The sequence below is a fragment of the Microcaecilia unicolor genome, chromosome 10, assembly GCF_901765095.1.
Source record: "Microcaecilia unicolor chromosome 10, aMicUni1.1, whole genome shotgun sequence".
NCBI lineage: Eukaryota > Metazoa > Chordata > Amphibia > Gymnophiona > Siphonopidae > Microcaecilia > Microcaecilia unicolor.
This window is the reverse complement of record NC_044040.1, coordinates 18,381,163-18,393,414: the sequence shown is the minus strand read 5'-3', so window position 1 is coordinate 18,393,414 and position 12,252 is coordinate 18,381,163. Positions and strand designations below refer to the sequence as shown.

The 12,252-nt window shown below is 42.9% G+C and overlaps 1 protein-coding gene across 6 annotated transcripts in view; it reads left to right on the top strand.

Annotated features, from left to right (window-relative positions):
• The first annotated feature begins 5,016 nt into the window (after positions 1 to 5,016).
• NRF1 (nuclear respiratory factor 1) overlaps positions 5,017 to 12,252 on the top strand; it is a 139,621-nt gene continuing 132,385 nt past the window's right edge. For all 6 annotated transcript variants that reach the window (XM_030216052.1, XM_030216055.1, XM_030216053.1 and 3 more), the window contains exon 1: positions 5,017 to 5,123. The gene's annotated coding sequence lies outside the window, so the exon portion shown is untranslated. The remainder of the gene's footprint in view (positions 5,124 to 12,252) is intronic.

Here is a 12,252-nt window from a genome sequence, read left to right as displayed (position 1 = left end):
GAGGAGCGGCGGTGGAGGCGGCACTCCTTTGTCCTTAAAAACTGTCAGCAAAATGGTACACTGCAAACCCTTAATTCCTCCGGCCTATTGTTTTTGTTTGCTGCTGCCCCTATATCAGACCTATCTTCAAGCCTTATCCCCTTTCTGCCACCTGCCCCACCTACTAAGTTGCCAACACACACACACTCACTCTGTCACACTCTATCTCTCTCTCACTCACACAGTCTCTCTCTCTCTCTCTCACACACACACACACACACATTCACTCTTTCTCTCTCTCTCACACACAGTCACTGACAAACACTCTCTGTCAAACATGTACACTCAAAGGAAAACCTTGCTAGCGCCCGTTTCATTTCTTACAGAAATGGGCCTTTTTTTACTAGTATCACATAAATTAGAAGAAAATAAATGAGATACCTTTACAGAGCTAACATAAAGACCACCACGTGCTCTGAGGAAAGGAGAACATGTATCGTGTTTAAAGTTTCATTAGCCTTCTGCAACTCCTTGCTTGGTTTTATTTGACATTAACCTATGTTGCATGTTTAGTGTGGTAACTGAATATGTAAATGACTGATTTTTAATCAGCAAATTAGCCAACCAGGAGCTGCAAGTCACAAAAAAAGCTCAGGACCCAAACGACACAAAGGACTAGTTTATAAAAGCGATCTTTCTTTAAAATAAATTTTATTGATACTAATTCATACAATACAATTCATATTTTCCTTATGTTCTGGCTTCTTGTTGATTGTTACCCGCTTAGAACCGTAAGGTGGTAGCAGGATATAAGCTGTGCTGTTAATGTTTAATATTTTATTTAACTTGAAACTTGTATTCTGCCTTTTCAAGGCAGATCACATGACAACAAAAAGCCATTTACAGTAAAACTACGCATCATAAATAATTAAAATAAACCATTTGATAATGGCTCAGCATTCTTTCTTGATGCTTCTCGATGAGCGTAGAGTCCTCATTAGATATCTGGAAGTCATGAATGAATTTGCAAATCAGACAGACAGTTTATGCTTTTTGGTACACAGAGGCTTGGCCTCATGGCTTCCAAGCCCACAATTGCTAGATGGCTGAAGGAGACTATCGCACCAGCTTATTTGCTTGTGAGGAAGCAGGATCCTCAGGCCTTGCGAGTTCATTCTATGAGGCGTACAGCAACATCCTGGGCGGAGACTACCTTTTTTTTTTTTATTTTTTTTTTACATTTGTACCCCGCGCTATCCCACTCATGGCAGGCTCAATGCGGCTTACATGGGGCAATGAAGGGTTAAGTGACACAAGGAGCTGCCTGTGCTGGGAATCGAACTCAGTTCCTCAGTTCCCCAGGACCAAAGTCTACCACCCTAACCACTAGGCCACTCCTCCACTGTTGCTACTAATTGAGATTCTACATGGAATGTTGCTATTCCACTAGCAACATTCCATGTAGAAGTCGGCCCTTGCAGATCACCAATGTGGCCGTGCAGGCTTCTACATGGAATGTTGCTAGTGGAATAGCAACATTCCATGTAGAATCTCCAATAGTAGCAACATTCCATGTAGAATCTCCAATAGTATCTATTTTATTTTTGTTACATTTGTACCCTGCGCTTTCCCACTCATGGCAGGCTCAATGCGGCTTACATGGGGCAATGGAGGGTTAAGTGACTTGCCCAGAGTCACAAGGAGCTGCCTGTGCCTGAAGTGGGAATCGAACTCAGTTCCTCAGTTCCCCAGGACCAAAGTCTACCACCCTAACCACTAGGCCACTCCTCCACTTACCGTCTCTGGTGGATATTTGCAAGGCGGCAACACGGTCGACGTTGCTGACCTTTACCAAGCACTACAGAGTGAGTGTTACGGTGTGCTCGGAAGCCAGTTTTGGGGTTCGGTCCTCAGGGCGGCAGCGCCAGGATCCCACCCACTCTAGGGATTGCTTTTGAACATGCCACAGCTTCTGGAATAGTGAGAAAGTATGGAATAGAAAGAGAAATGAGGTCTTACTTGATCCTTTTCTTTCTGTTAGTCCTTCCCACTATTCCAGAGGTTTTGAGATGCTTAATTACGAAGTAATGGGTGAGAGAGCGACTGTCTCCTTGCATGCTGCTTCCTGCATATCTCTTGTTCTCTACAAGTTGTCCAGAGATGAGAGATGTCCACACGTTTGCTTGACTGTTTAGTATTAAGTTTCTGTTTAGTATTAAGTTAGGCAGTTGTTTAAGGTTGTTCTGTTTATTCTCCTTCTGCTCATCAATGTAAATACTGAGCAGCAGGACTGGATGCTATAATATCAGCAAAATTCGCCCTTTCTTTTCTGAGCACACTACCAGAACCCTCATCCACGCTCTTATCACCTGTCGCTTAGACTATTGCAACTTGCTTCTCACAGGTCTCCCACTTAGCCATCTCTTTCCTCTTCAATCTGTTCAAAATTCTGCTGCACGACTAATATTCCGCCAGGGTCACTTCACTGGCTCCCTATCTGTTTCCGCATTCAGTTAAAACTCCTCTTATTGACCTATAAGTGCATTCACTCTGCAGCTCCTCAGTACCTCTCCACTCTCATCTCTCCCTACATTCCTCCCCGGGAACTCCATTCACTGGGTAAATCTCTCTTATCTACACCCTTCTCCTCCATTGCTAACTCCAGACTCGGTTCCTTTTATCTTGCTGCACCATATGTCTGGAATAGACTTCCTGAGCCCGTACGTCAAGCTCCATCTCTGGCCATCTTCAAATCTAAGCTAAAAGCCCACCTTTTTGATGCTGCTTTTAACTCCTAACCCTTATTCACTTGTTCAGAACCCTTATTTTATCATCCTCACTTTAATATTCCCTTATCTCTTGTTTGTCCTGTTTGTCTGTCCTAATTAGATTGTAAGCTCTGTCGAGCAGGGACTGTCTCTTCATGTTCAAGTGTACAGCGCTGCGTATGTCTAGTAGCGCTATAGAAATGATAAGTAGTAGTAGTAGTAGATATGTCTCAGCTCTGTTTTCAGTTCTCTAGCTCCACCTGCTGGTTGATGGGCACAATTATTCCCACAGGTTCTGGAATAGTGGGAAGCTACGTAATGGAAATGATGCTTGGATTAAAATAATCGGAGTATTAACAAACTTCAAGAAAGCAAACTATTGACTACATTTCTTGTCTGCCATACAGAATCCTCTGTGGTGCAGAAGCAAAGTTAAAGTCAGAGGTCATGAAAGGTCTGTGGGATTAAAGTGAGTAGAGAAAATGGGCAGCTGTGATGGCTTTTATAGTCCTTATCTATTGTCAGAGTCTGTTTCCATGACTTTTGGTACACAGGGTGCGATACCATATGGAACATAAATAATACAATTATATGAAATATAAATCCCCAAATCAGCAATTAGCCAACCTTTTCCTCGAGAAGCAGACACTGAGCTGCTCTAAGAATGGTTTAGAAACCTGATGTGGATACGGATTTGGAGTTTTAATTATCTGCCTTTTCCCAATCCAAAAGTTTTCCCATGAACAACAAGTTATTTCCTGTCCAAGTGGACCTACAGTCTAAGTGGTAGGCTCTTCACCTTGGAAAAGAGACAGCCGAGGGGGGATACGATTGAGGTCTATAAAATCCTGTGTGTTGTAAAATGGGTAGTAGTGAATTAATTTTTCACTCTTTCAAAAGTACAAGTATCCGGGGACACTCAATGAAATTACACGGAAATACTTTTAAAACAAATAAGAGGAAATATTTTTTCACTCAAAGAATAATTAAGCTCTGGAACTTGCTGCTGGAGGATGTGCTAACAGCGTTTAGCATATCTGGGTTTTAAAAAGGTTTAGACGAGCGACTGGAGAAAAAGTCCATAGTCTTTTATTCATATGGCTATGGGAGAAGTAGCCAGGGCCGCTGACTCAGCCAGGCCCCTCCCCCAGGATTGCCACTGCTGCAACTGAGGTTCCTTGGGGCTGGCGGGGATCCTGAGGCCCCACCAGCGGAAGAATCCAGCGCTGCTCTTCACTCCATGCCTGCCCTGCCCCTGCTTTTTTCTCTCATTCTGCATGCTCGGTTTGAAATAAAATAATAAATAAAATAAATACAACCGAGCATGCATCTGAGGGGGAAAAACAGCCAGTGTGGGAAGGGGGCCCGGCGCTGGAGTTTTCTCTCTCCTGCCTGTTGGGACCTGATCAACTGGGGCCCGTCAGGAGCAGGAGAGAGAGCGTGAGAGACCACAGCACCAGGCCCCCCTTGGAGGCTGGGCCTGGGAATTTTGCCCCCCCCCCCCCCTTGGCAGCCCTGGAAGTAGCTGCTTGCCCTGGGATTGGTAGCATGGAACGTTGCTGTTGGTTTGGTTTCTGCCAGGTACTTGTGACATGGATTGGCCTCTGCAGGATACTGGGCTAGATGGACCACTGGTCCTACTCAGTACGGCTGTTGTTATGCGGCATCTGGAATACGTACAGTCCAAAATCAAAGTCTGAAAGGCTAACTTTATGAGTCTGCTGTGGAAGATAGATCCTGCTTCTTCCTATTATAGTCTTGTTGATGTTAACTGTGTCTTGTAAGCTTTTGTTTAGCTGTACAATTACATCATTTCTCTAGCAGTGCTAGAGAAATAAATACAGGGTGTACACAGGCACAGCCAGCAATACCCTTCGGTTCAGAGAACCTTAATAAAAATCCAACACACATCTACAAGAGCAAAATACGACTGTGTCACTAAGCAGCAAGAGGGCGAAAAGGAGAAAAATGAATAATAGCACCAGAAAGGAAGGGGAAGGAGCCCTTGAGTTACTCCCAGCCGCTTCTATCATCATTCCCTCCCTTTACTCCAACTTAAAATAACTGGTATTTTTCCATATAACACAATAAACTGTGGAGCGAAATAAAGAAGCAAAATTCAAAAATGGATGCTGTTACTGCAAAAAAAGACAGAGTGCAGGAGGCGAACACGTCCCTTCCCAAAATGGCGCCGATCGGCTGCCGAACGCCAGCGGTGACGACAGCACGCCGCGCAGACGTGACGTCGCTTCCAGAGAGCCGCGCCAGAGTCTGCGGCGGCGGCAGCAGCGGTGGCTCCCCTTCGCCATTACTGCTCAGAGAGGCGTCCGCTCCAGTCTCTACGGCGCAGGCCCGCTGCAGCGCAGCCGCTCTGAGGTTAGTGCCCTACCGCGCAATCTCCAGCTATTTCAGCCCCGGCGCAGCCGCACCACACGCCCGGGTTTCCCGGGCTTCTGTGTGGGAGCCGGGCAGCAGCGTGTAACCAACCGCGCGCTCAGACGAGTGGGGCGCGAGGAGGGGACATGGGGGGGTGGCGAGCGGACGGGCCGAACCGGCGTGGTTCGGAGGCTGCAGCAGGCCGCACTAGGCCTCTCTTGTCGAAGGGGGAGAGAGAGAGAGAGCGAAGCAGGGCCCGTGGGCTGAATTGGATGGATGGGGGGGGGGAGGAGAAGCAGCTCTGGCTACTGGGCGGGAAGAAAAAAAAAAGGGGGGGCTGCAGCCCCTTTAAATAGTGTCTGCAAACGGGAATGAGTTTGGAGTCTTTTAACATTTCGGGGGGGGGGGGGAGTGGGCGTGATCCCGCGGTTTAATTGCATTTCGGTTTCTCTCTTAGAATGATAATATTGAGAATGGATCATTCTTTTGTAATCAGAAACAAGCCACTGAGGTGGGTGATTGTGATCAGGAGGAATGCAGAATTCAGCTGCTTTCTGAAGGAAATGCTAATGAGCGGCAAATCGCTTCCGGGGGGGGGGGGGGGGAGATGCTGGACATGAGAAAGGGGCTGTAGGTGAACGAGGCACTGGTGGCACTTAAATGTTTGTAGAGCAAAAGTTTGCAGGCGCTGTTGTTCGTCTTGTGGCTTTCTTCAGTGTTCCATAGAAATCAAACAAAATAAAACATGGAAAAGAAAATAAGATGAAACCTTTTTTATTGGACATAATACATTTCTTGATTAGCTTTCGAAGGTTGCCCTTCTTCCTCAGATCGGAAATAAGCAAATGTGCTAGCTGACAGTGTATATAAGTGAAAACATTCATATACACTTACTTATATACACTGTCAGCTAGCACATTTGCTTATTTCTGATCTGAGGAAGAAGGGCAACCTTCGAAAGCTAATCAAGAAATGTATTAAGTTATGTCCAATAAAAAAGGTATCATCTTATTTCTTTTCCATGTTTTATTTTGTTTGATTTCTATTGATAACCTTAAGAGTGGACTAACACGGCTACCACACTCCTCTACTTCAGTGTTCCACAATCAAATCCCAGGTGGTTCAAGTACTTTTATGTGTCAAGTTCAAAATCTAGGTAGTTTGCTGCTAGAGAATGTGGGTGGCCAGTCATTGCAAGTCCATAGACTCATGTAGGCACATTTTCGCAACCTCAGTGAGGTAAATTCCTGCTTCGTGTTTTCATGGTATCATGGTGCAAATGTTTAGCTTCATGCATATGCATGCAGCAAACTAAAAGGTAGTACAGCTGATACAGAACATGTGATAAGCTTCCTGTATTTCGCCAGCATTTACATCCTTGTATGAAAGTATTGTGGTGGTTAGTTGAATGTGCAAGTTTAAAACAGCCTACATGTTAAAAAAGACTAGGGTAACAGCAGCTGAGTGGTTTGCTACACAAATGGTGTTAACTTAGTTCCCAGTGCTTAGGTGTCTGTTAGTGGAAAAACGAAACAGTCACAAAGTTGACATTGGAATCATTGGCTGATCGTAGTGACCCAATTTCTTTTTCCGTTCTTGGTACCTTTGCAATTCTGTGGTTTAGCGCAACATGTGAATGGGACAATTGTTTCAATGCCTTCAGTTATGGTTCAAGTGCTCTCTCCTTTTTTCTTCGTTGGGTTGGGGAGGTTTGTTTCAGCATTTCTGTGCTGTTCACATTTTTGTTTCTTTACTACTTCATAATTTTCATAGAGAACTTTGTTTTGAAGTTTGTATCCTCCCCCCCCCCCCCCCCCGGGATCAGTTCAGTGACCTATATGTGTATTAGTTATGATGTATTTTGCATCAACTAAAGAATTTCCATAACAAAGCATAAGACTGTGCTCAAAATAACATCAGTTATTAATATGAATGATGTCACTTCAGTTCTTAATGCTAAAGTGCTGTCTTATAGGAGCTGTCTATCTTTGAATCAGCTCTTTAGTATACTTCGCTATATCTGGTCCAGTCTTACAGACTGAAACAACAACTGACGCTAGCATCACCATTTCAAAAAACAATTCGAAATCAGAAGATTTTTATCGATTCCCAGTACTTGGAGTCAAAATATGGAACTCTACCTATTCCTGTCAGAAGAGAAAACTACCTCAACTTCAGGAAGAGGCTAAAAACCTTTCTCTTCCCAAAGACTGCTTCATAATAATATATAGTGACTTCTGCTTCCTAGTATCATCCATTATCCTTGCCTTTAATGTTTTTACTCTCGTGCATTTGGTCTATCTGCCTTTTTTTTTTTTTTTACATTTGTACCCCGCGCTTTCCCACTCATGGCAGGCTCAATGCGGCTTACATATTATATACAGGTACTTATTTGTACCTGGGGCAATGGAGGGTTAAATGACTTGCCCAGAGTCACAAGGAGCTGCCTGTGCCTGAAGTGGGAATCGAACTCAGTTCCCCAGGACCAGTGTCCACCACCCTAACCACTAGGCTACTCCGCCTAGAATGTAAACTGCACTGAAAGGGGATATTATTGGTATACAAGAATTGAATTGAGTACTATGGAATAAGAGGGTCTATTCTTATTGGCTTCTCTTCATTCTTAGCGCACCATTTTGGTGGTTCTTGTATGTATTCTTTTCATGTATTTAGTATGCTTGGGCATGTGAAAATTTCTCCATGGTTTTCTCAACAAGTGAGAAATGTACTGTGCTTGTCCTCGCCCCACTTGCGCCCTTGCTCTCCTCCCTCCCTCACAGCATACTCATTCTCCCCATTTTCCTTTATCTCACGCATTTTTCATGTGGCCCTGCTGCTTCTTTCTGTGGACCCTGGTTGGGGCCAAAGATGGTGAGGTCTCACTTTCTGGGTCAAGACTGCAGATTCCACTATTGTGGGCTTGTTGAGCACTGCCAACCAACTATGAAAATAAGTTTCATCATCCTGGGTATAATGCGTGTATGGATTCCCTGTAAGACTTTGTAGAGTTTTGTCCCATTTTATTTGAGTTTATACTAGTATAGAGATGACATAGAGAATGTAGGTGCCATCTGAAAATGTGTAGAAGCCAGGGAAAATTGTGTATACAGAGTATTTTTTTTCTTTCCTTTTTGGAGTTTTTTTTTTTTTTTATTTTGCTATTCATTGCTCTTCCTTTTCTTTCTCTTATGCAGCATTCTTCCCATAGTCTGACGTAACTCTTTATCCCTACTGTGATAGCTACCATGATTCTTCCTGGCCTGGAGTGGTACCATTCTCCTTAGCCCTTCTGTTAGCAGTTGCTGTTAGTCTGAGCTTCCAACCAGGGCCTTACATGTGTTTTTGTTGTGAGCTAGGCCCCACTGAAGTTTTCCAGTCTTGTACAGTAGAAGTAGCTCATCTAAACATATTGCACACTAATCTCAGGAAACGAATTAGAATGAAAAGATGGATCGCAATGACTTTTATAAGTCTCATTCGAATAAAGAATGATTTTGTTAGTATTGCTGCTTTCAGTCTATTCAGCACTGGGTTTCTTGTACTGTAGTACTCCTGGGCATTTGAAACATTTTGGGGCAAGTTTATTCTTCCAGTGTGGTGCAGACATGATTCCAAAGAATATGGACATTGCATTTTCTGCTACGGTCAAAAACGCACCTAGAACAAATCAAAAAGCTTGCATCACAGCATCGTGGTCAGAGCTGTGGATTCGGAAGCAGTTTTGGGTGGAGTCAGTAAAAATGTACAGGCCCCAGCTTCAAAATAAATTTACCATATATTATAGTGAATTTAATCATTTTATACTTATTTGTCCTGGATCTAAAGTTAACTTTATCTAAAGTTATATTTACCAGTACTTTAGATCCAGAACAATGCTCCCCTCCCTCTTTTTTTTTTTTTTTTTCTCTTTTTTGTTGATAGGACACCATTTCTTATGCCAGTGCAAGCTCTCAGACTGGGTATTACAATATTATCATATATATGAACTTTTTTTTAGAGATATGGTTGCACTTAGATACTGTTCTTGTTCAGAAGGACATAGTTGTCCAATTGGGTCAGACCAAAGGTCTATCTAGTCTAATACCTTGTCTCTACCAGTGACACACAGGGCTTTAAGAGGAAGTGGGTAAAAACTGCCATCTAGCATTTATTTGATTAAAAAAGGCACCATATTTAACAATGGGCACAGCATATGAGCTCATTCGTCTTCCATTCCTTTGTCTAATCCATCGATTTTATAGGCTGAATATATTTAGTGGCGTTTTGAGGTGTATTTTCAAAGTGACCTGTTGAACTTTTGTAAGTCTTAACTACTTTGAAAATGAACCACTTTACATTTTTAATTAAATTTCACATTTTTGTTCTGGTATTAACAGATATTTTACTTCAGAGCAGATCACAGAAAAATTAAGTCCATACTTGCAATCATAAAACATCCAAATCAAAATCTTTGCAATAAAAGTAGTAATCTTCAATCGAAATATATTATAACACAATCCACCCTTTTAAATTCCTTTTCCTTTAAGAGACCAGTGTCACTTAATATTATTAGGTGCTCATTTTCAAAGCACATATTTACAAAGTTACATAGAGGTGTATTTTCAAAGCACTTAGACTTAGAGTTCCATAGCAATCTATGTAGCTTTGTAAGTCTGTGCGCTTTGAAAATGAGCTTCTTAATGTCCTAAAAACATGTCTTGTCTTCATTAACAACCTCACTGTCCCCTTCACCTTTGCCCAAGCTTAATTGATCCCAATATGTAAGAAGAGCCAGTTTTAATTTGGTTAGAAAGGCATTCCACAGCAGAGGAACCCTGCCAGTAAATTGCCAGTGTTTTTAGGAGATCTGAATCAATTTCATTAGTCTATAGAAGACTAGACTGCTGCCTGCATCACTGATCTCAACTCATGTTGTTTACTTAGAAAAATATCCTGTTCTTAGACAGCTGGGTTTCAAATTCAGTGCCTGTGTTTCTTCAAGCAGAAGAGCAGATAGGCCTTTGCAGGGGAAAACCTTTTCTACCATCCTAAGTAGACGATGGGAGGGAGAATGGATGGATGAAGTAAGATCAAGGGGGAAAATAAGTGAATTGACAAAAAATTGCAAAACATAAAAGGTTAAAAGATAAATGTGCCTGGTTCCTAAAATGTCTTTTCTAAATGTTTTGGTTTGTAGTTTCCCCTTGCACTGGTTTGTATTGGGTTATAGCACCTTGAATCCCACAAGGATTAGCTATTTCAGAGATGATCTGTGGCTCCTTTCAGGTGCTGGTATGTGTGCCACTGGAGAATAATCAGTAGGTGTTAACATTGAGCAGTAGCAGGGACTACAGACTTGCATGGGAACGGGTTTCCCATGGGGCCGGAAGCCATTCCTGTGGGGTTCCCGTGGAAGTGTACACTTTACTTGCACTAGCCTCTCACAGAGTACCAAATTCTTTGAGTGCTGTCTCCTCCTTGCTCTAACAGCACAGATGTGGATGAACGTAGTGGATCTCTAATTAGAAAATTGAAGTTATACAACACCTAAACTTAAATGACTGCATGTGTGTGGATGTGTCGAGTGACGCTTAGATGGTGACTCCAGCTGTGATGAACTAGGGCCGATACGGGGCAGACTTGTATGATCTGTGTCTCATATATGGCAGTCTGGTTTAGGATGGGCTGGAGAGGGATTAGATAGCAACTGTAGTGGCTGGAACATGAGGGCACTGCTGGACAGACTTACGATCTGTTTCCCGCAGATGAGAAGACAAATAGGCTGGAGTGGGCTATGACGACAACTCGAGCAGTTGGAACATAAGTATAGGGCCTGGCGGACTTGTATGGTCTATGCCCTAGAAATTCCAAAGAAAGACCATAAGTATATAATATTATGTTCATTGTTGATTTAATTATAAATTGATAATGAGCATGACTATTGGGCAGACTGGACCATTCAGGTTTTTATCTGTTGTCACTTACTATGTTAAGCTCCCGGGCTGATGCACAGACCTCAGCTCTGACACAGGCATCAGATGTCACCTGACCTACTGGCACGTGCATGTGGTGACTTCTCAGCACACAGTGCCAGTCAATCAGAGACAAGTCCTACATGTGCGCACCAGAGTATTTCAAGTTCCAACTTCTGTTCCTTCCTTGCCCGCAGTGCTGCGTCTTGAACCCAGAGAGAGTCAGAACCGACTGGAATTTTTTTTTTTAATGTACCATTAAATTCTTGTGGTGATGGGTAAGATTCCAGTGGGGAAGGGTAAGATTTCTGTCCCTGTGCAACTCTCTAGCAGGGACCCAGGAATCTACATAGCTCTTCCACCTGACTTTGTGCAGCACTATGGGTGAAGCACCAGGCTGGATGCACCTTCTAATATGCTTCAGTCCATTTTTCATGGAAGAATTTGGCTGTTGCCACTGAGAAAAGATTTTGAGGTCTTTGTGGATAACTATTTAAAAGTATTGGTCCAAACTGAAACAGTGGTCAGAAAGTCTAATGAGGTTAAGGAGTCGTTAAGAAAATTTACAAATCGGTCATTATGCAAATTCACAAATCAATAGTGTGCAGTTAGCATTTGAGAGTTAATTACTTGTTTGCAAACAGGTGCATAAGTTATTTGTCTGTCCAAGTGGAGGGAAAAGTGACTTATCCAAGGTCAGAAGGGGGAGTCAGTGGGAGATAATTTTCAACTCTGCCTTTCCTGGTTCTCAGCCTAGTGCAGTAACCACTAGGCCCCTGCACTCCTCCATTTCTCATCTCTCCATCTCACCAAGGGTACAGTCCACTTTGGAAAAAAATATACACTAAAGGGCAATTAATTTATTTAGAACATTTGCATCCCACATATTCCCAACATAGCAGGCTCGATGTGGCTAACATGTATGGAAGGAACAACATATTAATGCAATGGCGAAATAGAGAGTGAGCAACATCTTGGGGGGGGGGGGGGGAGGACAACAGGGAGTACAAATGAGGGACAGCAGGGAATTAAGAAGCAGAGGAGTAAGTTTTTTCACATAAATCTGATGATTAAGGGTATGCATGTGCAATAGCTTTATGTATGAACAGATTCAAAACAAGGATTAGAACCCATTATGGCATTATCTGTTTTGAGATATAGAAAATTGCAGGCATGCA